The sequence below is a fragment of the Ornithorhynchus anatinus genome, chromosome 14 (assembly GCF_004115215.2).
Source record: "Ornithorhynchus anatinus isolate Pmale09 chromosome 14, mOrnAna1.pri.v4, whole genome shotgun sequence".
Classification (NCBI taxonomy): Eukaryota; Metazoa; Chordata; class Mammalia; order Monotremata; family Ornithorhynchidae; genus Ornithorhynchus; species Ornithorhynchus anatinus.
Window position 1 is genome coordinate 5,191,426 of NC_041741.1, and position 27,826 is coordinate 5,219,251.

Consider the following 27,826-nt stretch of genomic DNA (forward strand, 5'->3'; position numbering starts at 1 on the left):
CCTGACTCAGCCGCAAAGATTGGAGTCCAGAGCTGCAGGCGGACTTCAGGGGAAGCAGTATGGCCCTGGCAGTCAGAAGGTCATAGGTTCTAATCCTGGCTCTGCCATTTATCTGTTGTGTGACCTTGGGTGAGTTACTTTGCTTCTCTGTGCCTCAGGTCCCTCACCTGTAAAATGGAGATTAAGACTATGAGCCTCATTTAGCATGGGGACTGTGTCCAATCTGATTTGCTTGTATCCACCCCAGCTCTTACTACAACGCCTGGTACATAGTAAACCCATAACAAATACCACGGTTTTTATTATAATAATAATAATTATTATTAATAAGAGATATTTGTTACAGATTGAACATGTGGGTAGAATGAGGAGATGTTGTCCACCGTGGAATCGAGCGCAATTAAATATTCAGTAACCCTGGGCCACGTATTGAATACAAATGCCACTGGGAAGGAAATGGCTACCTGGGAATGAATAATAATAATAATTGCGGCATTTGTTAAATGCTTCCTCGGTGTCAGGCACTGAAGGGGACTCAGGCAAGCAGGAAGGACAGAGTTGGCTTTTGAAGGTGTTGGGAAGCAGTCTCACACAGGATGACCTCGCAGCGGGCTGCTGGAGATCACCGCGGCAGACAGACCTGAATGAACAGTCAGGATAGGAGTTGCTCTTCTTGAGCAAAGATCAGGATACCAAGAGGTGGGGATTGAAAACAGAGATCAGCCCTGTTTGGGCGAATGCATAATCAAAGCAAGGAGCTATTTCAGTGCGCATAAAATGCAGTAAAGAGTGAGTCATGCGTCGGGCTTTGCAGTCCCAGTGCCCTATATGGATAGGCTCTCAGTCAGTGATGTTTATTAAGCGCTTGCTCTATGTAAAGCACTGTACTAAGCTTGTGGAAGAGTACAGGCATGATTTCCGGCCTCAAAGCGGCTTACAATCTAGTGGAGACGGACATTGAAATAAATTACAGATAGGGGAAATGTCGGGGGTTAAAGAGATGTACCTGATGAGGGTGGGGCAGGTATCAAGGTGCTCAGGGGGTACAGATCTAAGTGTATATGGAACGCAGAAGAGAGAAACCTTCCTCTAAACTAGTAACATCCTCTGCAAACCCAAATGACACCCTCCCCTCTTTTTCTCTCCCTCCCTCCCATGTGTTTGTGTGGCTGAAATTGTGTAATGAACCTTGTATGAGTGTAAACTTGTAGGAATGGGAAGCAGCGTGGCCTAGTGGATAGAGGAAGGACCTGGGTTCTAATCCTGGCTCTGCCACTTGTTTGTTCTGTAACTTTAGGCGAGTCACTTTTTGTGCCTCAGTTACATCATCTGTAAAATGAGAATTAAGACCTTAAGCCCCATGTGGGACAGGGACTCTGTCCAACCCAATTTCCCTTTATCTATACCTGTGCTTAGTAATAATACTGATAATAATAATTGTGGTCTTTGTTAAGCACTTACTATGTGCCAGACACTGTGCTGTACAAGCACTGAGATGGATACATGTAAATTGAGTTGGACACAGGCCCTGTCCCACATGGGGCTTACAGTGTCAAGTACAGTGCCTGGCACATATTAAGCACTTAAATACTATTAATGTTTGTAATTATTATCATAGTAATTATTAATAATAATTATGGTATTTGTTAAGTGCTTACTATGTGCCAAGCACTGTTCTAAGCACTGGGGTAAGTTCAAAGTAATCAGGTTGTCCCATGTGGGGCTCACAATCTTAATTCCCAATTTACAGATGAGGTCACTGAGGCACAGAGAAATGAAGTGACTTGCCTAAGGTCACAAAGCAGACACATGACGAAGCCGGGATTAGAACCCACGTCCTCCGACTCCCAAGCCCATGTTCTTTCCACTAAGTCACGCTGCTTCTCATTATTCCCAGCAATTGTTGTAGGTGATGTAATAGTACTGACTAAATACTCCTGGGTTCAATGCACTGTACTAAACACTTAGAAAAGTACAACTCAGAAGAGGTGATGTGTTCCCTGCCTACAAGGTGCTTACACTGAAATGGCTGTATGCCCCGTTCTGCCCCAACACCTTTTTGACTCTAACACTGTCAGGTCATTAGGGAAGATTCTTCCGACAACACAGACCTTTTTGGATCCAGCACCCTGCAGTTGGGGAAGAAATGGGTTTTTGTGTGTAGAGAGAGGTGGTTATGGTTTGGCCAGTTTTCCCAAACACAAGTTCTGGAAGAATGTAACCTCCTCATTACAGAATGGCTGGAAGGACACCACTAGATTGTAAACTCTTTGAGAGCAGGGTTAATGTCTACTAGTTCTACTATAGTCTGCTGAGCACTTAGCGCAGTGCTCTATCCCCACAAGGCACTCAGTAAATACAGTCGATAGATTCATTACAGAACCTACAGACCCTGTCACTAGTGCCCACTTTTACAATTCGCTGCATAGTTAAAAGAAGTGTTTAAAACTAAGAGTTAAATTTGGGATCATCTTATCATTTATTTTCCTTTTATACAGGGAGAGCTGTTAAGTATATTATGGCATTCGCTATTCGCCTCTCTTCATAATGCGCTGTTTTTGTATAATTGCAGCTATTTTTCAAGAAGAAGAAAAAATCTTCATTTTATTTGCTCATTCCACCACTTAGACTGTTTGGGTGGTTGTCTACACTTTTGGTTCCCTTGGCAACGGAAGCTGGCATCATTTATATTGAATATCCTGCTGTCCGAATTAGGGGCAGAGTTTTGATTGAGACCCCTTTTATGCGACGCCACTACTGTCTGCCTGCGTCTGAAAGTGAAGGGATTTTGTTGTGGGGGTTAGTTTGAGACTTACTTAAGAGATGCTTTTTTTTGGCCTACAACAAATGATGTTAGAACTGTGGGCTTCAGAGTCCAAGCCTAGCTTAGGGAGAGAAAAATACTGGACCAAGATGTCTCTGTTTGGAAGTGTAGCTGGGGACAGTGTTTCTTCAGATTGCTTCCTCCCTCCAGTTGGTTATTCCTAGCGTAGGTGTTTTCTCTCCTGCTGTTGACATTTTATGAGTACTTACCATATGTTTATCACTTTGTCCATTAATGGAGATGCAGGGCCCCTCTCTGGTGGGTTTCTACTGAGGAAAAAGGCCCAGTTTGAGGGAACAACAGACCTACCTCACAATCTCTGCCATAATCTTTGCCAGTTTCAGGAAGATTGGAAATCCAAAGCAGTACGATTTATTAGATCACTAGGCACACACAAGTCAAGGCTTTTCTCTGGTATCTGCTCAGACCCGATGGACAATCTTTGGATGGTTCATTTAATCTCTGCCTCAGTTCCTTATTGTAAAATGGTGATGGTAGTAACTGCCCAAATGGGTCTTTGGTGGATGAAGAAAGATGGTAACTACAAAACCCATGGGTGGAGTTAGTTATGGTACTTAGGAAGTACACAGGTACTTAGGGTACTATGTGCCTAGCACAGTGCTTAGCGCAGCAGTTATAGTATCATCAGTTTGGACACAGTCCCCGGTCTCATACAGATCTCATCATCTAAAAGGGAGGGAAAGTTCTCAAATCCACTTCATACATGAGGAAACTGATCCAGAGAGGTTAAAAGACTTGCCCAAGGTCACACAGTGGGTCAGTGGCAGAACTGGGATTGGAGTCCAGGTATCTTCACTATTAAGTCTTGAAGCATTGGGGCCTAGTGGAAAGAGCATGGGCCTGGGAGTCACTTCATTTCCTGGGCCTCAATTTCCTCCTCTGCAAAATGGGGATTCAAAGCCTGTTCTCCTTCCTTCTTAGATAGTGAACCCCATGTGGGACATGATTATCTTGTACATACTCCAGTGCTTAGTACAGCGACTGACACATAATAAGCACTTAAAAAAACACAATTTGTATTACTATAATTATTATTATTAACGTTATTGGTCTCATGAGCTTTCCATTTGTCTCTTTGGGGAGGGCAGACTTTTAATAATAATAACGGTGGTACTTGGTGAGTGCTTACTATGTTCTAAACACTGCATTACTGTGCTAGCTCCAAGATAATCATGTCAGACACAGTCCCCGTCTTTCATCAACCCAAGTTGGAGAGAGAACAAGATACTTAATCCCCATTTTACATATGAGGAAACTGAGGCTCAGAGAAGTTAAACTTGTTCAAGGTCACAGAGCAGGCAAGTGGCAGAGCCAGGATTAGAACCCGTGACCTTCTGACTCCCAGACCCATGCCCTTTCCACTAGGCCAGGCTGCTTCCCGTCTTTATCGCGTCAAGATCGGAGGTGATTCTTAATGCCGTGCAACCTGAGAGAGAGAGAGAGGTCTGGTGAAAATGTGTTGACCAGGGATGTAATGATATGGATGTGAGTGAACAAACTCAGGAAGAACAAAATGCTTTCAGAGTTAGTGGATGAGAGCAAAGAGCTTGAAGAGATAAATTTGACAAGCTTGGAATTTAACCCCCTGTGAAATTCCCCTCACAACTCCGCTAAAGAGGAGATATTCATCACTTGGGGTAGGAAGTAGTCATGAGAGGGGCATGCGTGGTAATAGAATCTGATAGAATGGCAGATGAGAAGATGGAAAGCAAAGAGACTGGGATAACCAGTGAAAGCAGTAATAAAGTGCTGTAAAAAGGAATGAGTTCAGGGCCTGGAGCTGGCATTTGTTTATTCTTTGGATTTCTCTTAGGGTTACGGGAGAAAAAAGAGGAATTGAAAAGCAGAAAAGTGAAAGTTGGGCAAGTAATGAAAAGTTAAATGAAGTCTACGAGAGAAAGTGGGTGAATAGACACAATCTTTAACAAAAGATTTATGGCTAGAATCAAGTCTGTGTTTGAAGTCAGCAAATGCTTCCTCAGGGATATATATAGTCTATATTATATATACTAGATATAGTCTAAATTATCATATATATACTATATGTTTATATATACATATATATACATAATTCACCTTTAGTTCCAAGAGTAGTTATATTTTAAGCCTGTGTGCAGCCACAGAGGAATAATCTGCACTCCCTTCTCCTGGTGTACATGTTATAATAATATAATAACTGTGCTATTTGTTAAACCCTTCAAACCTGCCAAGCACTGTACTAATTACTGGGGTAGATTCAAGATCATCAGGTCAGACACAATCCCTATCTCACATGGGGCTCACATTCTAAGTAGGAGGGCAAACAGGTATTTAATCCCCATTTTACAGAAGAGAAAAGTAAGGCACAGAGAAGGCAAGTGATTTGCCCAAGATCACACAGCAGGCACATGGTAGAACCAAGACTAGAACCCAGGTCCTCTGATGCCCAGACCTGTGCTCTTTCCATTAGACCATATCCCTGCTGTTTCTTTACTAGTAATAGTGTTTTTACTTGAACATACACATTTGGGTTGCTCCTTAATAATTTTCCCTCCATGAATGGTCATGGTAAAGATCTGACCTATTTAATCTGCTCCATAGTTAAAACTGAAGAGATGGTGGTGAAAACCCAGTAACTCATGTAGCCCCAGGAATCTAGGAAAGAGCTGTGATAGGTGATTTGTACTTATTCCTGTTTAAAGGCCCTTTTTTTGGTTGACTATATAGCCTTTTTATTTGTGGAACACATTTAGGCTATATCAGTTCCATTGGCTTGCACACATAATAATTAAGCCGCATAGCCAGAGGAAAATGTTTGTGCTGCATTGAGTTCTTGGAGATATAATGGTTCCCTGCCACGTAAATTACTGTAAATTGATTACACTGGTTACCACTAAAATGAGACGTCCAGTTTGTGACAGATTCAAACACCGGTATCAAACCGTTAGCAGGAAATGAAGAACAATGATTAAAAGTGCCACTAATTACTATGCCTATAAATGAAATTCTGTTCTAACCCTTGCCAAAAAATAAAGGGTAAAGTTAATGGCTAAAATGTTTTTAGATGTTTGAAATTGGAAAAGAGTTTTGCAATTTGGTCAAATTACAATTTCAACAATCATAAATGGAGTGGAATATCAAGCACTAGACTGCCGGCTTCTATTTTTTTGCAGGAGAGGTACGTGAAAGGGGTATTGTATTGTTTAAGTTTTGGGGGATCCCTTGTGATTGTCACAAGAAGTTATAGAAAAAAATAACCAACCGTGAGGAAAATCAAAAGGATCAAATATTGTCAACAATTAGTCACCCAAGGACATTTGGAAACCATTCTGATTACGGAATAAATGTGACAACAAAATGAGCCATTTCAAAGGGAAATTAAGAATGGGCAAATGATCACACTAAAGCCTTTTCGCCTCAGAGATTATAAAGAGGAATTTCACTGATGTGGAACTTTTAGAATCTAGGAATTCATGAGTCATCACTGCCAATTCTAGAGGAAATCAATCAATCATGTTTATTGAGTGCTTACTGTATACAGAGCACTGTACTAAATGCTCGGGAGAATACAGTATAACAGAATTAGTAGACACATCCCCTGCTCACAATAAGTAGGTCTAGAGTGGGAGACCAACATTAATATGAAGAATTTAGGGATATATGTACTGGGCAGGGAACATGTCTGCGAATTCTGTTGCATCGTGCTCTCCCAAGTGCTTAGTACAGTGCTCCGCACATAGGAAACACTCAATGAATACCACTGATCGATTGATAGGTTCTGTGGGGCTGAGGGTGATGTGAATAAAGGGTACAAATCCAAGCACAAGGGCAACATAGAAAGGAGAAGGAGTAGGGGAAATGTGGGCGTAGTAGGGGAAGGTCTCTTGAAGTAGATGTGATTTTAATAAGGCTTTGAAGATGGGAAAAGTAATAATCTGTCAGATATGAAGTGGGAGGGAGTTCCAGGCCAGAGGCAGGATGTCAGTCAATCAGTCGGATTTACTGAATGCTTTCTGTGTGCAGAGCACTGTACCAAGCACTTGGGAGAGTACAAGATAACACGAGGGATTAGCGGAGAGATAGATGAGATCCAGGTACAGTGAGTAGGTTGGCATTAGAAGAGTGAAGGGTGAGTGCTGGGTCGTGGTAGGAGACTAGTGAGGTAAGGTTGGAGGGGGCGAGGTGATTTGAGTGCTTTAAAGCTGATGGTAAGGAATGTCTGTCTGTTGCGGAGATGGATGGGCAACCACCAGAGGTTCTTGAGGAATGGGGAAACATGGACTGAACGTTTTTGCAGGAAAAAGCTGTAGCGACAGAGGCAAATTTGGATGGGTTTTTCTGCCCTGCCCTGTGCCTGATCATCAGAGTGTAACCAGAGTAAAGTCAATTCTCTTAATTGTATCTGGGGATATGAAGGTGATACATTTAAAAGCTAGCAGGTCCTCGCTCTTCAAAGGTGGACTTGTTCCTTTGATTTATAAACCAGGGCAGTCAACCTAAAGATCCTTGTCTGGCTTTTTGGTATTTGCCCAGGTAATTAATGATGATTCACATTAACTTTGTGGGTAGACTCGGTTGGAGTTAACAATTTGAATTCTATCTGCGGGCAGCAGTTAATGATTCGAGGTCTTTTGTGTCAATGCTAAATAAGTCAATTGGCTTTTAAAGTAGCTATCAGTGCTTTGGGAGGATTGATAAAAGACCCAAAGGTGAGAGAGATTTAGGGTTTGAATCAGAGAGAAACACACAGGCTCCCTGATCTGGAGAACTTTTTTTTTTTTTAAGAGAAGGAGGGAATAAGGGATTTTTTTTTTTTTTTTGCGATATAGGGGGACGTGAAGATGCACTACCTTCTTGGCTGATTACATCAGAAGGACAGAATCTTGAAGAATAATAATAATAATAATGTTGGTATTTGTTAAGCGCTTACTATGTGCCGAGCACTGTTCTAAGCGCTGGGGTAGACACATGGGAATCAGGTTGTCCCACGTGGGGCTCACAGTCTTCATCCCCATTTTACAGATGAGGTAACTGAGGCACCGAGAATTCATTCATTCAATAGTATTTATTGAGCGCTTACTATGTGCAGAGCACTGTACTAAGCGCTTGGGATGAACAAGTCGGCAACAGATAGAGACAGTCCCTGCCGTTTGACGGGCTTACAGTCTAATCGGGGGAGACGGACAGACAAGAACAATGGCACTAAACAGCGTCAAGGGGAAGAACATCTCGTAAAAACAATGGCAACTAAATAGAATCAAGGCGATGTACAATTCATTAACAAAATAAATAGGGTAACGAAAATATATACAGTTGAGCGGACGAGTACAGTGCTGTGGGGATGGGAAGGGAGAGGTGGAGGAGCAGAGGGAAAAGGGGAAAATGAGGCTTTAGCTGCGGAGAGGTAAAGGGGGGATGGCAGAGGGAGTAGAGGGGGGAGAGGAGCTCAGTCTGGGAAGGCCTCTTGGAGGAGGTGATTTTTAAATAAGGTTTTGAAGAGGGAAAGAGAAGTGAAGTGACTTGCCCACAGTCACACAGCTGGCAAGTGGCCGATCCGGGATTCGAACCCATGACCTCTGACTCCAAAGCCCGTGCTCTTTCCACTGAGCCACGCTGAATAGTGAGTCCAATTTCCCCCTCAGGACAGTAAGTCCAAATCTCCCCTCAGGAAGAAGAGAGAACTGAGCTGATGAGGAATCACAATGACACCCCACTACTACTGGAGGAAAAAGCCCAACCAGAGGGGAGACAGACAGACACCCCTATACATGAGAGAGCAGCTTCAAGCTGTACACCAGAGTGAGACAGAAAGATCCATTATATGAGACTGGTAGAATTGATAATTCCAGATTCTCTGGGGCCCAATCTCAGTGCCGCTTTACAATGATGCTGTTTGGCCCTTGGTTACAGAGACTGTCTCCTTTGAGGGTTCAAAAGGATCCATTCCTTTAGCAGGGTTTTGTTTGTGGGGGAGAGAATGAGACCAAATGTTATTTATCTATTTGTTGAAATGGTTTTGACCCTAGGAGTTTCTGAAACTCGATCAAGAAATCAGGATAATCTGTTGATTAAAGAGCAGGTTAGAGACTGCATCCAAGGAGAGAGTTTGAAGGGATTTAGATGGCCTGGAAACAAGATATTGACTGAAAAGAAAGGGAGAGAGGTTGAGGGAGGGCAGAATTAAACTGGATTATAGAAAAAGGCACCCGAGGTTAAGAAGCAGCATGACCTAGTGGAAAGACCACGGGCTTGGGAGTCAGAGGATCTGAGTTCTAATCCTGAAACTGCCACTTGTCTGCTTTGTGATGTAGGCAATTCACTTAACTGCTCTGTGCCTCAGCTTCCTCAGCTGTCAACAGAGGGTTCAATGTCTTCTGTCCTTCCAACTTTAACTGTGAGGCCCAGGGAGTCAGGGATTGTGTCTGACCTGAATATCTTGAATCTACCCTAACATTGAGTGTAGGGCTTGGCAAAGAATAAGCACTTAGCGGAGTTCACAATAATTATTATGATTGTTGTTATATTGTCAAAATGCCTTTCTCTTTGGTTGTCCAGGACAAGAGTCCCAATAATACTTATGGCATTTATCAAGTGTTTACTGCATGCTAAGTGCAGATACAAGATAATCAGATCAGATGCAGTCTCTCTCCTATATGGGGTTCACAGTCAAAGAAGGAGGGAAGGCAATCAGTGGTGTTTGTCAAGCTCTTATGACATGCTGAGCACTATAGACACGTTCCGTGTCCACAAGGAGCTTATATTCTAGAAGAGGTGTCTGGAAGAGTAGGCATCTTACCTCCTTCATAACAGTCCTCCCTGCCTTGTTCAGTAAAACTTGCTCACTAGTACTCATCCCACGTCCGACACCTCACGTACGCACACGGACTGTTTCTTCGACACTACCTGTCTCCAGAAAGACATTCCTTAATCACTTCTATGGGGCCCGACAAAATCACGGTGTGAAATTACACGGAACTGAGTGTAAAGTTGCAACTGAATTTCCTTTCTCTCCAAATGCCTCCATCACTGCCTGCCTGGAATCCTTTCCACATACCAAAAAAGTGGTGGCTTTCTTTTAAAGTCTTTTCAAAGTGCTTTATTTATTAATATCGCATTGCCTGGGGAGTAAACGAACAAATGGGTATCTGATACTTCAAATGGGTATCTGATACTTCAACCTGAGTGCAGCATGCCAGAATGATCGCCTGCAGAACAGATGGAAGAGGTGGACCTCCTGTCTTTTAAATTTGGGTTATTTTTGCCTGAAGATGCACACCGAAGACAGGGTGAGGAAGGACGTGACCTGTGTGAGAGAGTCACATTCAGCCTTAATATCTCTTTGTTGGCACAAAGCCACATGATTTGATTTTCTTGTTCCTTATTCCTGAGAAACTGGAAGACCATGGTTGAAGCTGAAATTTCTCTTACTGGGGAATTAAGGGGAAAAGAGTCTTCCCATATTCACGTCCTGGGCTGAATGCCAAGCCACAAGCCACAAGCCTGCATTTCCAGTCTGTCTCGGTTTCTTTGTTTCTCTTCCATCCAGCACATCTGAATCATTCGCTCAAGGGCACTGAGGTTTGGGAAAACCCTCATTTCTCTACTCATGTTTTCCATAAACTCTAGCTCTTAATGAAATAGTCTGTTCTTCACTCAAATATTCAGAAGTTGAGAGAATAATGGGCCAAGTCTCAGCTTTTTCTTAACGCTTTTTTAAGTAATTCTCCTGCCCCATCGGTTTTTTTTTTACGGTATTTCTTAAGCACTTATTATGCACCAGGCCCTGATCTAAGCGCTGGATTAGACACAAGGTAATCAGGTTGGAAACAGTCCCTGTCCCACATGGGGCTCACAATCTTAATCCCCATTTTACAGATGAGGTAACTGAGGCCCAGATAAGTGAAATGACTTGCTCAAAGTCATACAAGAGATCTGTGGCGGAGCGGGGATTTGAATCTAGGTCCTTCTGATTCTCAGGCCTGTGCTCTATCCACTAGGCCATGCTGTTTCTCCAGAATGCCAGTGGTGCTCACACATGGTAGCTTCTAACTGCCCGAGTGATTAGTATGGTGCAGGCACTTGATCAACTTGATTGACAGATTGATCAAAGATGATATTATATCCAGCTTCCTGCTCTTGGAAATCACAAATTGTATGAGGGCCCACTCGTATTCCCTCCCATAGAAGTAATGTTCTTGCCCACCAACTCTGTTACATTGTACTCTACTGGGAATTTAGTACAGTGCTCTGTACACAGCAAGCACTCAATAAGCAGCGTGGCTCAGAGGAAAGAGCCTGGGCTTGGGAGTCGGAGGTCATGGGTTCGAATCCCGGCTCTGCCACTTGTCAGCTGTGTGACTGTGGGCAAGTCACTTAACTTCTCTGGGCCTCAGTTACCTCATCTGTCAAATGGGGATGAAGACTGTGAGCCTCACGTGGGACAACCTAATTACCCTGTATCTACCCCAGTGCTTAGAAGAGTGCTCTGCATAGAGTAAGCGCTTAAGAAATACCAACATTATTATTATTTGAGCGGCAACGTGGCTCAGTGGAAAGAGCCCGGGCTTGGGAGTCAGAGATCATGGGTTCGAATCCCGGCTCTGCCACTTGTCAGCTGTGTTACCTTGGGCAAGTCACTTAACTTCTCTGTGCCTCAGTTACCTCCTCTGTAAAATGGGGATTAACTGTGAGCCTCACATGGGACAACCTGATTACCCTGTATCTACCGCAGCGCTTAGAACAGTGCTCTGCACATAGTAAGCGCTTAACAAATACCAACATTATTATTATTATTAAATACCATTCATTGACTGAATCATTATATTCTACTATTCCCGCTACCCAGAATAGTGTCTATTTCCCCCTGAAGACTTAAAGCTCATTGTGGGCAGGGAATGTGTTTACTGAGCACTTAGGAAAGTACAATGCAGCAGGACTGGTACAGTGTTGTGTTCCAAACACAGTAAGCACTCAGCAAATACCACTGATCCTTGAAGTCAGAGACTGTGTCCAACAACTCTCCCAAATGTTTAGTGTAGTGCTCTGCCACACAAAGTGCTCATTAATTACCATGATTGATTGAGCAAGAGGATTACAGTGGCACTTGGACTCTGCCCTGTTTTGGCTCTTAGGGTTTGTGATAACATGTTCAAGATTCTGAAGTGTGTTTTTGTGGAGTTTTTTTCCCCTAAAGATCACTGGTAGCTGAGACACAGGTAGGCCCACATCCATAGCATTTTGCCCAGGAATACCAAAATTTGATTTAGAAGGTCTGTGAATGTCTTGTTCCTATTGACCAGCAGGCTGGCTGAGAGCTAGGTGCTGGATTTGGGTCAGGAAAATGGGCTACTTAGTCTGGTTCATCATAGGAGTACAGTGCTCAGCACACAGTAAGTGCTCAAGAAATACGACCGAATGAATGAATGTGCGGTTTGAGCCAGTTTGGTCTGTTTCACTACGAGAGGACAGGGAAGTTTGGGCTGGTTCATGCCAGTGGAAGCGAGAGACGGATTTCATCTCAGTTTTGCCCAAGCCGAGTCAGAAGGTTTCCCTGTGCACTTCAGACCCGATGGTCTTTTTTCTAGTGTGGCACGGATAAGGAATCTCTGCTCTAACCGGTCTCCGTTCTGCCTGCCTTCCAAGCCATCACAGCCATTTGCATCAGAGCTGACAGCGTGTAACTTAAAAGTGTGGATACAGCACAAAAGCAACAGAATAATCTTATTTGGAGTTAGTGTTGCTGAACCATAGAAAACGGGAATTCATTAGTTCATTTTTCATTCCATTTATTCTTCTGTCATTTCTTTTGTCATTCGAGTGCTCTCCTGGAACCCGGGCTGATGGCACCAAAAGTGGGAAATGCAGAAATTCACAGTGTTTCTTTCCCTGCTGATACCCTGCCCTTAGAGCTCCATGATTATGGTACCTATAATTATGGAATTTCTTAAGGGCTTACTATGTGCTAAGCTCTGGGGTAGATACAAGTTAGGTTGGGCACAGTCCCTGTCCCACATGGGGTCACAGTCTAAGTAGGAAGGAGTAGGATTTAATCTTCATTTTACAGATGGGGTAATTGAGGCACAGAGCAGTTAAGTGACTTACCCAAGTTCACACAGCAGACATGTGGCAGAAGTTGGATTAGAACCGAGCAGCAGCATGGCTCAGTGAAAAGAGCCGGGACTTGGGAGTCAGAGATCATGGGTTCTAATCCCGACTCCACCACCTGTCAGCTGTGTGACTTTGGGCAAGTCACTTCACTTCTCTGTGCCTCATTCCCTCATCTGTACAATGGGGATGAAGACTGCGAGCCTCAAGTGGGACAACCTGATCACCTTGTATCACCCCAGCGCTTAGAACAGTGCTTTGCACATAGTAAGCTCTTAACAAATACCATCATTATCATTAACCCGGGACCTCTGAATCCCAGGCCCTTGCTCTTTCAACTAGGCCACACTTAGACTTTGAGCCACATGTGGGAGAGCAACTGTGTCTGACCTGATTATCTTGTATCTCCCCAGGCTCCTAATAGAGTTCTTGGCACACAGTACTTGCTTACCAAATACGATCATTATTAAAGGAAAGTACAGTAGGGATGTTGGCCAAAAATGGTTCTTGCCGGTCCTGCCTGAGTTGGTCTAAGGAAGGGACGAGGTGTTCGCTGCCCTCTAGAGGGGCAGGGTTGCTGCCTCTACTGACATTATCGGTTTCAAGGCACCGCCTTGAGTTGTGCAGTGGGGTCCCCCAGCCGTCCCTTGGTATTCCTGCGGAAGTCAAAAGTACACATCGGGGCTCTGAGCCGCGGGCCAGCATCCCGGAGCACAGACCGGAGCACGGAAGGGGCAGTCGGGCTCCAAGTGACTGTGTACCCCTGGCCTGGAACTCCCTCCTGGTATAAATAATTGAGGTATTTATTAAGGGCTTAACATGTGCCAAACACTGTACTAAGTGCGGAGTAAATACAAATATTCGGGCCCCACATGGGACTCAGTCTTAGTATGAAGGAGCACTGATATTGACTCTCCATTTTGCAGATGAGGGAAACTGAGGCATGGAGAAGTTAAGTGACATGCCCAGGGTCACACAGCAGATAAGTGGCAGTGCAGGGATTAGAATCCAGGTTGTCTGACTCTCAGGCCTGGGCTCTTTCCACTAGGCCGTGCTGCTCTTTATCTGCCGGTCTCCAGCTGAGCTCTCCCCATCTTCAAAGCCATCTAAAATCTCACCTTCCTTTCATTCATTCATTCAATAGTATTTATTGAGCGCTTACTATGTGCAGAGCACTGTACTAAGCGCTTGGAATGAACAAGTCGGCAACAGATAGAGACAGTCCCTGCCCTTTGACGGGCTTACAGTCTAATTGGGGGAGACGGACAGACAAGAACAATGGCAATAAATAGAGTCAAGGGGAAGAACATCTCGTAAAAACAATGGCAACTAAGTAGAATCGAGGCGATGTACATTTCATTAACAAAATAAATAGGATAATGAAAATATATACAGTTGAGCAGACAGGAAGCACCCTCCTCTCCACCTGGCTAACTCACAGTTCCATAGTTGTGAGTTAGAGAAGCAGCGTGGCTTAGTGGATAGACCCCAAGCCTGGGGGTCAGAAGGACCTGGCTTCTAATCCTGGCTCTGCCCCATGTCTCCTGTGTGACCTTGGGCAAGTCATGTAGCTTCTCTGGACCTCAGTTATCTCATTTGTAAAATGGGGATTAAGAATGTGAGCCCTATGTGGGACAGGGACTGTGTCCAAACTTGTGTCTAGCCCAGCGCTTAGAATAGGGCCTGGCACATAGTAATCGCTTAACAAATACTATTAAAAAAAGATGGAGCAGGGGAATTACTTAAAAAAGCTTAAAGAAAAAGCTGAGAATTGGCCCATTATTTGCAAGCTTTTTTAAAAAAAAAGTTATTTAAGTGCTTACTCTGTGCCAGGAACTTTTCTAAGAGCTTGGGGTAACTACAGGCTAATCAGGGTGGGCACAACCCCTGTCCCACATGGGGCTCACGGTCTTAATCCCCATTTTACAGATGTGGTAACTGAGGTGTAGAGAAGTAAAGTGACTTGCCTAAGGTCACACAGCAGACACTGTGATGGTGTAGAGATTAGAACCCAAGTCCTCTGACTCCCAGGCCCATGCTCTTTTCACTAGGCCACGCTTGGCAACAAAAATCAAAGTATAGAGAACTGAGGCTGACACTGTAGTTCAGTTCATGCTGTTCTACTATAATCTATTCAAATTGTATAAACTCTCTGATAAAAAAAAAATGGTTTTCTTTCTCTTTTTTTCTGCTTCCTAGGTGGCTTGTATAAAGCATATCTTTTAGGATTCTAAACCAGCCTGCATGGTGGCAACACAGTCTTCTGATGCTGCAGCTTGACCCTCTATGTGAAGAAAGGCGAAGGGAAAAATCCAACTGTGGTAATTACTGCGGCACCTTGCTCCTCTATTTCTGTAAAGATCTCACTCAAAAGTCCTAAACCGCTTACTCTAAACTCCTCTCAATTCCCTGGCCCTGGAGATGCAGGGCCCCGGAGAGGTGTCGCTCTAATTTACCCAAGGCCACGTTCAAGGGACGCGTGTGGAACAAATCACTCAATTCTTCTTCAGTGCCTGCCGTCTTGCACTTCTTTTTAAGACTTGGACACTTGGGGGAATTTTTCCGACAGCAGGAGCCGGATTACATTCGGGGTGGTGTTGTGGTGCTGGAAGAAGCAGTTGTGTGCTTGCTTGTGGCATTCAAAAGGTTGTGTGCTGCAGTGCAAGTTTTCCTTCATGTGGGGCTTTGGCAGAATGTAAATCCCCACAGTATGGGGGAAATACCTTTATCTTAAATCTGACACTTGCTACTTTGGTCCAGTAGACCCTGATGATTTGCTCACCTAAAATCACTGATAAAATATTGACTATATATGGGGTGGGGGGGGAAGCTTCCTTCAGTTGTGTTGGGCATGTGTTAGATGTGGCGGGATTGCTAATAGTACTAATAATAATACTAATGATGGTATTCGTTACGCACTTACTATGTGCCAGGCACTGTGCTAAGCTCTGGGGATGGGTGGAGGGAGAGGTAGGGGGGAATAGAAGATAATCAGGTTGCACAGAATCCCTATCCTACATAGGGCTCACAGTCTTAATCCCTATTTTACAGATGAGGCAACTGAGGTCCCGAGAAGTGAAATAACTCGCCCAAGGTCATGTAGACAAATGGCGGGGTCAGGATTAGAACCCATAACCTGCCCCATAACCTGCAGTCTCATTTCCTCTTGCCTTCAAGACATCACCTACTTGGATGTCCTGCCATCATCTCAAACTTAACATGCTCAAAACAGAACTCCTTATCTTCTCACCCAAACTCTGTCCTTCCATCACTCCAGACTCCACCACCATCCTTCCCGTTTCACAAGCCCCAGACCTTTCACAAACCACCCAGTCAATCTATGACTAAATCGCGTCGGATCAACCTTCACAACATTGGTAAAATCTGCCCCTTCCTCTCCGTCCAAACTGCTACCACATTAACCCAAGTGTTTCTCCTATCTTGTCATGATTACTGTATCATCCTCCTTGCTCACCTCCCTACTCCGGTCCATACTTCATTAGCCTTCCTGGATCATTTGTCTGCAAAAATGTTCAGTCTGTGTTTTCCCACTCTTCAAGAACCTCCAGTGGTTGCCCATCCACCTCCACATCAAACAAAATCTCCTCACCATTGGCTTGCCCCCACCTTCCTCACTTGCTACTCTCCTATTAAAACTCAGCCCACACACTTTGCTCCTCCAATGCCAGCCTATTCACTGTACCTTGATCTCATCTATCTCACTGCCAACCTCTCTCTCCCACCTCATGCCTCTGGCCTGTAACACCCTCCTTTTTTATACCCACAGATAATTACTCTCCCTACCTTCAAAGCCTTATTGAAGGCACATCTTCTCCAAGAGGCTTTCCATGACCTAGCCCTCCTTTCCTCTTTTTCCACTCCCTTCTATGTCCCCCTGATTTGATCCCTTTATTCATCACCCCCAGTCCCAGAGTACTCCGTAATTTATTTATCTCTATAAATGTCTGATTCATCCTCAAGACTGTAAGTTCACTGTGGGCATGGAATGTATCTGTTAAATTGTTGTGTTGTCCTCTCCCAATTTAAACAGGCCTCTGTCATTTTAGACCTCAGGTCATGATCGAATATTGTTTGCTAATGTATCCCCAGGCCCTGGTTTTTTTCTGATCAACACTTATGACCTTTTATAAGTCTGTGCGAATGTTCCATTACAGATTTAATATGTGCCATTGCTGGAGTGAGATCAGTTGCAGCCACCATCAGGCAGGCAAGGTATGTACCAAGAGCATGAGATGGTAATCAAGGTAGCTGGGGAATGTTTGCTTGATTTCTGTCCCTAGAGATTCCAGCTGAAGAATGTTTAGCCAGGGCTCCTGTAGGTGCAGAGCATTAGTTTGGAGAACTAAAGGCCCATGACTGTTTTTAACATGGTCTGATACATCTGGAAAGGAAGCCGGAGATATTTCCTGAATTCCTCCAGGAAGAGGTTTGATAAAAGTAGTATTTATTGAGTGCCTAAGGAATGCAATCCACTCTACTAATCATTTGGGAAAGTACAACATGAGTAGTTTGGGTTTAAAGTACTGACTGGGCTATTTCCCCAACCTAAACTTTGTTTGTAAGATTATCTGGGAGAAAATGATTGGAACGGGCCACTCTCTGTGGGTTTTTGAGAGCCAGCCACTTCCCAAAAAGAGATGTTTGGTGATCCTCTAAGCAGCCATATAGTGTGAGAACCCAATAGGCATGAAATTCCTGTCAATGCTGCCTCACATGCTCTCTGGAAAGAAGAGAATGGCAAAAGAACTTAAAAATGATTAGAAATAATTCCTAAAATGTCAAGGACTGTCCCCAAAATAGGCCTGACATCCAAGCTTTTCATAGCAATTTACAATCTCTAGTAACCTAGAGGTGTGCATATTTAAACAATACCTCTCAACTATTCAGTTCTGTTTCTCCTCCAGAGGGGAAGAAGGGTGCAACCGTGACTCCTGGGAGCAGGCTTCCTTCCAATCCTGTTTTCAGTTGGGGATTTTTTGGAGTGCTGCCAAAACCAGGCTGCGTTGCTAGGCAGCCCAGAGCCTCAAACTCCCTGCTGCTTATGCTACCTGATCTTAGTGGGTCCTGCTTTAGGGATCCTGGGGGAATCTAGCAGAGGATGCCTCATGCCTTGAAGACCTCTACAGCCAAAGGGACAGTTCCGTAGAGGGCATTTTAGAAGGGTGCTTCTAAGCCCTAGACTGACCCAGACTCCCATAATAACAAATTTTCTTGGAATACAGCATGGAGAAGGTAGATTTTCTATCCTTCCAGATGAAGAGTGTGCCAGTGTTACTCCCCTTTGGTGAATTTTGAGGTATATACAGCCTAAAGAACAGGAAAGTTTGGGGACAAAACAATCTGATGTTAATTATCCATTTTAAAAATTCAAACCCAGATTCTGGAAAACACTTTTCTGAAGCCCTTGAAATGTAATCATTTGTAAACTGGAAATCTAGACATTCTTAAAACTTAATTTCAATATCAGCACGTATTTTTCAATCCATCTTATTTCTTTGCCTCCATTAAAAAATAGTGAACAGTTCTTAATGTTTCTGATTTCTGAGAGTAAAACCTTTTCAAATTTTAGGAAATGTACTACAGTATATTAATTAGGATTAGTTGGAATAATGTCTCTTGCATTCGTTTTTGCACAATTCAAGTGCATTTTGAAATTTGTGATATTTGATTCAGATGAGAATATTTTTCTTCAACGCAATTTAGAATGCCAGCTGAATGTTCACATTGCAAGAAGGTATTTTTTCTGTTTTTATCCTATTTTGGGATTACAAGAAAATGTTACCAGAAGAAACTATCCATCCTCCTTTGATTTTCATCATTATTGTGGAAACTGTTTCACGCTGCAGCGTGGCTCAGTGGAAAGAGCATGGGCTTAGGAGTCAGAGGTCATGGGTTCTAATCCCAGTTCTGCCACCTGTCAGCTGTGTGACTTTGGGCAAGTCACTTAACTTCTCGGTGCCTCAGGTTCCCCATCTGTAAAATGGGGATTAAGACTGTAAGCCTCAAGTGAGACAACATGATTACCCTGTATCTACCCCAGCGCTTAGAACAGTGCTCGGTATTTAACAAATACCAACATTATGATTATTATTATCATGAGCGAGACTGGGTATGCTTCCTGCTGATATTAATGAACCCAACTCTCCCAGCATCGATTTTACTTCCTGGTAGGTTCTTTGGGAAAGATTTTTCCCATTACTGCACCATCTTTAGTGAATCGTTGGAACAGTGCTAGTAGTCTAGTGAAGACATCAACACACTAAACCTTAACCTAGGGTCTAAAAGAGTTATCCCCCCCACCCCCCAAAATGCCTGACAACCACAAGGGAGCAACTTAAATAACTGAAAGATGGGGCTACAATATCAGTGGGAATGGTGGACAGAATGTGTATAAGCAAATTGAACAAGTGCCCCAATTGTCTGAATCCACTGTTCTAGAGACAAACCCACATCAACATGGCCCACTCAGTTCTGGTCTCTGCCCTGTCTTGAGAGAAAGATGATGTGGTTTCTCTAAAGAGAAACTATTCCTTGGTAAACTGCCCGAGTCCTTTGAGTCAACAAGATTATGGGTAGACAGGAACCAATTAATATGGAAATGCCACAGACTAAAGCAAACACATTTGGGTTTGGAAGAAGGAGTGTGTCTTGTTTAGGAAACTGGCTAAAAGAATGAGAGAGAAAGAGAAGATATAAATGATGACTTTTCTCTAAGGTGAAATGTAAATTGCAGGTCACTCTGAGAGCCACTCAGGGCAGGTTTTGTGTAGCATTTTCTTAAATGAGCTAAAAGAGGGCATTTAGCAGTGAACTCTGTTTCATTGGGAAGTGCCCTTAATATGTCTTCTTCAGGCTTGAGATTTAGGAGTCAGTTTGGTGTAATACTGATAGTAGTTATGGTATTTACTGTAATAACCTGCTTAAAATAAGTGCTCAATAGATACCAGTGATTGATTATTCAAGGATTATTATCAATCGTTCATATTTACTGAGCACTTACCGTGTAACAACAATGTAACACACACATTCCCCGTCCACAATAAGTTTACAGTCTAGAGGTGAGTTTACTGTCTAGAGGGGATTATTGGGTGCCAAGCACTGTGTTATGCTCTGGGACAGGACAAGATAATCAGATCCAACATATTCCCTGTTCACTCTGGGCCTCACGGTGTAAGATTTAGAGCGGTGTACCAGTGGGGGTTAGGACAAAGCTGGCACAAGTTGATAAGGGAACAAAACAATATTAGCAAGTAACCATGGAAGACTTAGGGAATTATGAAGAAGAAAATGGAATAAAAATGCAGACATTAATCAAGAAAGATGATTGTTTATGTTCAAACTTGTAAGAGGCAAACTGCCTAAAAATGAAGTTTGTATATAATATGCCAAATATATATATTTAGTTATGCGCAGCTTGGCATAGTGGATAGAGCCGGGGCCTGGGAGTCAGAAGGTTGTGCATTTTAATTCTGGCTCTGCCACTTGTCAGCTGTGTGACCTTAGGCAAGTTACTTCACTTCTCTGTGCCTCAATTACCTCATCTGTAAAATGGGGATTGAGACTGTGAGCCCAACCTGATTTGCTTGATTCTGCCCCAGCAGTTAGTACAGTGCCTGTCACACAGTAAGTGCTTAACAAATACCACAATTATTATTATTATACAATAATATATATTATATCAAAGAGGGAAAGAGAAAAGACACCATTTTTCACAGTCCTTCATATTCGGTATCTCTCGCTCACTCATGGATTGACATGAAATGAACTTCGAAGTTTGAACTAAATATAGTTCAACAACATATTTAAAATGATGGAAATGCTTTAAGGAAATATTGGTAGGGGAACTAATTATATTCACTTCCAAGAAATTTTTCCAGTTAATATGATCTGCAATAAAGACTACTTAATTTTTCCAATTAATAATAATGTCCAAACTCCCATATTACCCTGTCATAGAGGGAGTATTAATATATGGGGAAATTACTTTAATTCTTTCCAGTTCCAATTAGAATATTAAACTACAATTATAATCCTCTCGTATTTCAAATATTTTGATGATTTAACCCATATCATCATTATTTCTTTGCTGGAGTCTTGCAGAAAAATAGATTCCCATCTAGATAATACTTTATTGGGCTGGAATTTGCTATAAAAAAATCAATTTCAAATAGTACAAACCCATTAATGACAGTGATAACTGAACAAAAATTCCTCTCCGATTTTTCTCAAAACCACTGCCTCATTCTGTTTTTATTGGTTTTGAATAGAGACAGGCAAAATTGGATGGTCTTATAAACAGCAGCTTGGAAAACAGGTGATTTGTTCTCTCAATGAAGACTTCCAGTGGCAGGCTGGAGAGATATCAGGGTGGGAGAATGCATTTCCTTTAAAATGTGACATTGCAAATTAGAGGGGAGTCAAGCCAATTCAGAAAGATTACTCTGCTGAGTTTGTGGGCAGGGAATGTGTTTGCTTATTGCTGTACTGTACTCTCCCAAATGCTTAGTACAGTGCTCTGCACACAGTAAGATCTTAATAAATATGATTTAGTTTTTTTTTGCCAGGAGGGAAACCCAAGTATTAATGAGATACAGCCAAAAAGCAAAGCCTAGTATTTGTGCCTAAAAACTGAGAGTTTTGCAAGTGTTCACCTTACATTTAGTTGATGTTGTCATGTTCAATCAACCCTAGAAAGCTGATTAATCCAGATTCTTGTCAGCCTGTCTGTCAGTGGACTAGCAATCTCAGTGAAATGTAAGTGAGGGCAAGATATATTTTGCAGGCACCCTATGTCAGTCAATTAGTGATTGTAAGTAGTTTTGTTCTTGTTTTCCACCTGCCATCAGAGATGTGCGACCAGCCATCAGGGCTGAAATGATATCCGCTTGAAGATTTTCTGCCCGTTTTGCTGCATCTGATTCTCTTTCAACAATATCATATGTAGCCAGTGTATCCTGTGCACTAAATTGAGGTGAGGAGATGGGTGTGCGATAACAAGCAGAGAAATGACTTTAGCTCATCAAACCATGACAAGCTGACACTGCTATAGCTTACTTAAGAACAATCCCCTCACTTGCTCACTTTTGAAATGTATAATATGATCTTGCTGCTAGAGAACCATGTCCCTCCCCACCTTCAGAAGCCCCTCTCAAAAACCACTTTCTTTTTGATTACTCCCTAGTCTTCTTGGTTGGGCCACTACAATTTACCTTATCAATCTGTTTATTTGTAATTGTAATTATTTATTTGTAAGCACTTAACAAATACCATCATTATTATCTGCACTCTTTCAAGCATTATCTATTTGACATTTTGGTTTTACATTTCCCCCACGTTATATTATAACCTCCTAGAGGAGTTTATGTACAGTAGACACTCGATGCGTAGGTTTGATAGCGATAAATTTGGCAGGTCAATCAATGGCACTCATTGAGCCTTACTGTGGGTGCAGAACACTGTACTAAGCCTATGGGAGAGTATGATCCAATGGAATTGGTAGACACAATCCCTGACATCAGGAAGTGATGTTGGTGATATGCTTACTGTCTCTTTTTGGTCCATTCACTCCCTCAAACACTGGATTCTGAGAAGATATTAGGGATTACCAAAAAGAAACAACTCCATTGTTTTCCCAAGTTGATATCCTGACCACCCTGTCCATCTTATTTCCCTCACAGGTGAAGTGTAGTTTGGCTTCTGGTTAATGAAGTTTTCAGGCATTTTAGGCTTCCACTCCCTGCCAACTATTTAATGAAACTCCTTTTTTTAGTGGGAGAATTCTTAGCATATGGCAGCACTTACAGAAACCGCCAGTCTAATGTGATACAAAAATGGAACTATTTTTAATGCACTAGCATTAAATGCACCGTTAATGCACCGTTAATGCACCGTTGCACTAGCATCTCACTGCTTGGCTCACTGTCTCTGGAAACAACTCTGAGCATGTCATTTGCTATATCCCTCCTAAAATTCACTAAAGAAATGTCTCTTTCTCCAATTTCTCCTGAACCCCACAGTTCCTGCAGCTGCCTCTGGCCTTATAGAAATCCATTTTCAGGTCAACATCCTGAACCTCAGGGTATATCTTGGTGGAGAAATATACTTTTACCTCCATAATACTCCCTGAAAATATAAATCGATATGTATATTATGGTACTTGTTAAACACTTACTATATGCCAAGCACTGGGCTAGGAACGACTTAATGGGGTTGAACACAGTCCCTGTCCCACATGGGGCTCACAGTCTAAGTAGCAGGGAGTAGGATTTAACCCCCATTTTACAGATGAGGTAACTGATGCATAGATAAGTGACTTATTCAAGGTCATGCAGCAGACAAGTGGCAGAGGCAGATTAGAACCCAGGTTCTCTGATTCCCAGGCCCATGCTCTTTCCACTATTCCACGCTACTTCTCTAACAGTCCAGTAATAATGTTACCATGAGATGATGGCCTGTCTGTGAAGGTCAAGCTTTGCACACAGGAAGTAGGAAAAATCCAGGCAAGTACCTCCAGGTTGTGGCACGTATCACTCTGTCCATGATAAGGTTCCCAAAGGCTCCATAAATTTGGTGAATTATACACTTCTATTTGCTCTTGTACAGTCAGACTGAAGTTGGTTTGATAGTCAAGAATCCTGGAAGGAAAAGAGAGAAAGTAACTTCAATTATTAAATGTCAACTGGAGCCAGAAGGGAGAAAGGCAAGCTTGCCTGCGGTTTCTTCTCCAGGAAATGCTTTCTCTTTTTCTGTTTGAGCTTCCATATCTGCCTCATACACACAACATACACAACACACACACACACAGTGCCCACTCTATCACCAATGATACAGGTTGATTAAAGTTTTTGGAGCATTACATCACCTTTCTCTCTCCCTCCTTCCCTCCAGGTCACTGCTTCAGCTGTTTTCTGACTGGTGGATCCCGGGGTCGGGATTGCCTTAGTGTCAGTTGGATACGGGGAGGCCAGACTAAAGGTAAAAACAAATTGTATCTGTGGAAACTTGCTGAGACAGTGATAAGCGATGCTATAGATCAAATCTTCACCCCAAACTTTTATTTAAAGCCAGCTCTACTACATTCTAAGTGATTCTTATTCAAGAAACACACAGGGCAGAATTGTTGAAGAATAGTGACACACTCAATTAAACTTTTTTGACCAAGGGGAATTTTAAAAACTGATATATTTCAAAGAAATTTACTTAAAATCCTAGTGATTTGCACTGCACATTTAACTGATTCAGATTTCAGTTGCATTCTTAGCTCATTTTTAAATTAAAAATAATAAAACTCTTTCTGCAATAGATCATTGGTTGGAAAATAGAATCTAACTCCTTGAAGATGGAGCATTACAGTGTTGGCAATTTTCCTTCGGAACCAATTTGGATTTGCTTCCTTAGCTAACAAATTCATGCAAAACAATAGCACTTTTTAAAAAGTTAGACTGCAGATAACTTTTAATTTCTCCAGAAGATATTTTATTTTGACACTTTCATTAGTGCACTGGCGAGTAACCTGGTACATAATTTACCGTTGGGAATTAGGTACCACGTCGACGACGGTTTATATCAATGCATCTCATAAAATGATGACAATATCTATTCGTGCACGGGTATTCATTTAAAGATATTTTTGCCTTTCATCAGCTAGCTACATAAATAAAATGTTGTATAGCAAAGAACATTCTATGTCCTTGTACTGATGCCAAATTCCTCGTTAGAGAGCACCAGAGGCTTTTATGAATGGTATTTATTGAGCACTTCCTGTGTGCAGGAGCGTTTGGGAAAGTGCAATAAAATAGCCTGGGTAGTCACAATCCCAGCCTTCAAGTAGTTTTCAGTCTTCCAATCTGTCCTATTCAAATAGCGAATGCTGTTTATTGAGCATGAAACATTGTGAACTAAGCACTTGGGAAAGTATATCAGTTCATCACTTTAAGAAATGTCTTAAAATGGGATATGCATTCCCTAAATAGTCTTTTAGATCATTTGTATCCATGCACAATTATTGTTTTTTTAAATTATGTATTCATTAACTAAACTCCACTTGAACTGCTATGACTATGCTCATTCAGGGTATTTTTTCAAAGGAAGCAACCACTTTAGAGAAGATCTCAATTCTCCCCGTGGACAGTCTACTTAGGGAAGGCATATTTGGGGAACCAATTTTTTTTCCCTGGAAATAGCCATTTTTGATTTTTGACCCAAATCTGCTTGAAGAACTCTAAACCTGGGAGCCAGCCCAACGTGGGTGAGAACAGGTCAGTGCAAATATGGGAAATTGTTTGGTGTCCAGTTCCAATTTTTTACTTTGAGTATGAGGGCAGGAAAGGGACTGGGACTTTTAAAAAGGGCAACCAGTGGGATGGAAGCTGGAAAAGCCATGCTTTGAAGAACTTTCCATTCAGAAAGATACAATTTGGGGTTATTTTCAGTCACTGGGATAGAACTAACTAACAGCTTTGGCCTGCACCTGGAAACCCATGGAGACAATTTGCCATTGATCCCCAAAGGAGTTAGCACCTGTGACTCCAACTGACATTATAGAACAGCCAGTTGGCTGCTTGGCTCTGATTATCACATATACTTAGGAGATAAAAGTGTGATGGACATGAGCCTATATTTCTGACTCAAGGGCCTCAGTCTATATTGAAACTTGACATCTCTGTTTTAAATGTCCTGGTCTTGGTGTTTCAGAGGATCTCCAGAGCTCCCAGGACAGAGGAAGCACACAGTGGGCCGAGGGGAATGGAAAGGGGGTGGGAACAAAACAAAAAACAAACTACATATATGGAACTCAGCTAGGCAAATTGGTCTCAATGCTACTTTTACTAGAAGGGGAAGTCCTAAGGGAGATAAGGATCGGGGGGTGGTATTGATCACGGCAGGAGTGGGGCAGCTAGATCTTTTCCACGGATGGGAACCTTTCGGGAGAGGTGAGAACAAGCAGAGTGTGAGACTGCAACTTTTATTATTGTGGTATTTGTTAAGCAGTGCCTATATGTCAAGCACTATTCTAAGGGCTGGGGTAGATACAGTATCTATTCTACATAGGGCTCATAGTCTAAATAGGAGGGAGACTGGTATTTAATCCCCATGTGACAGTTGAGTAAACTGAGGCACAGAGAAGTTGAGTGACTTGCCCAAGGTCACACAGTGAATAATTAGCAGAGCCAGAATTAGAACCTGGACTTGGGGTCTTTCCACTAGACCATGCGACTTCTCAGAATCCCATCCTCCTTTCTTTAACCCTGCTTCCACGGAGGGGCTGTTCTTATTGAGCAGCTTCAGAGGATGGAGGGCAGAAATGAAGAGCAGAGAGCAAGGAAGAGGTGAAGTTCTGTGGCACAAGATGGAGAATGAAGTGTGGCATGAGGCAGGAGACAACGGAAGAGACCTATAGGAAGTGCTGGGCAAGGGAGAAGACCAGAAGGCCTTTTTTTTTTGCAGGAAATTGGGGTAAAATTGAGTCAATTCCCCAAAATCCAGATCTATAAATACGAATGTACTTTATTACCATTTAACTTGCCTGCTTCCGCTTGGATTTATGTTGAGATCTTTTTTTTTATACTATACCTTGTCCTATGCAAGACATGTCACTTTCACATGATACATTGCTTTATTTAAATGAATATTAAATATGATGTTTAGGCAGAGAAATTGAACATCTAAGGGAGTTTCTTCCAATGTAGCAGGCTTATGCTATATTAAGCATCCCCCACCCATTTTAAAAATAGTAGGCTGGCTATAGTGAAAGTCAAGAAAAGGTCATTGGAAAAATCTGGGTCCGTAAATGATCAGCTCTGGGACCCAAACTCATAGACGGGGGGGGGGGGGGTGTATGTGACATTTTCTCCCAGGATTATATTTTGAAACAATTAGAAATGGCTCAATATTACATTTGGAAAGCAATTTCAGAGGCCATAGGAAGAGCCATAAACCTTTCAGTAGTTGGAATTAATGCAAATATCTAATTTATTGATTTGTCAGTTTTTGTTCTCTGTAGCAATGGCTACTAGAGGCCTTTGTTTGCTAATAATACTGTATTGTTTGTCTAGATTGAGAGAGAGACTGGTCAAGGAAAGGTTGTGGATGATCCAATGACAGCCACTGAGGGAATTGTTTCAGAGAAGTCTTCTCCCTTTTTGAACTGGTTTGAAACAGTGTCTTCATTAAACATTTCCTAATACAGAATTGGATTCCACATTAAGGTATGTTACTCAAGCATTGTTTTACTCTTCAGAAGTTGGAATGTCAGCGTTGGTTTGTCCTTGTTTGTATCAGGCAGGGAAGGTGAAGAAGATCAAGAACTGGCTTTTTTTTTTAATGGTACTGGGTAAGCACTTATGTGCCAGTCACTGTACTAAGGGCTGGGCTAGATACAAGATAATCAGGTTGGACAAAGTCCCTGTCCCACGTGGGGCTCACAGTCCAAGTTGGAGGGAGGAGGATTTAATCCCCATTTTACGAATGAGGTGACTGAGGCAGAGAGAAGTTAAGTGACTTGCCCGAAGTTATATATCAGGCAAGTGGCAGACCTGGAATTAGAACTCAGGTCCTCTGACTCCTTTGCAGGGGAGATGGTAGACTTTCAGTTCCTGGAGAACTTTCTGTCCTGCTTACATGCTTCCAGGTATAGGATAGCCCTTCTGGTGGTTCTAGGGAAAAGAGCTTTGGGAAGCAGAGAGCCCAGTTCTAGTCCTGCCTGCAACAGTGAAATGCTTGCTGGGGCTATGGCCTAAGGGATGAAAGGTTTCTGACTCCAGAACAACCTTGGCCATTCCCCAAGGTGGACATGTCCAATAGTGATCCTGAAAACAAGTGGGCTACTGAGAATGGCAAAGATGGCGGTGGTTACTTAGGCAACTGACTATTGGTTTA

At 42.6% G+C, this 27,826-nt stretch overlaps 1 long non-coding RNA gene across 1 annotated transcript in view; it reads left to right on the forward strand.

The window, feature by feature from the left end:
• LOC120638820 overlaps positions 1-27,826 on the forward strand; it is a 273,112-nt gene that overhangs the window by 227,542 nt on the left and 17,744 nt on the right. The window contains exons 5-10 of the long non-coding RNA XR_005660799.1: positions 15,128-15,249; positions 17,104-17,161; positions 21,796-21,920; positions 23,837-23,923; positions 25,021-25,206; positions 27,004-27,156. This is a non-coding gene — a long non-coding RNA (uncharacterized LOC120638820). The remainder of the gene's footprint in view (positions 1-15,127; positions 15,250-17,103; positions 17,162-21,795; positions 21,921-23,836; positions 23,924-25,020; positions 25,207-27,003; positions 27,157-27,826) is intronic.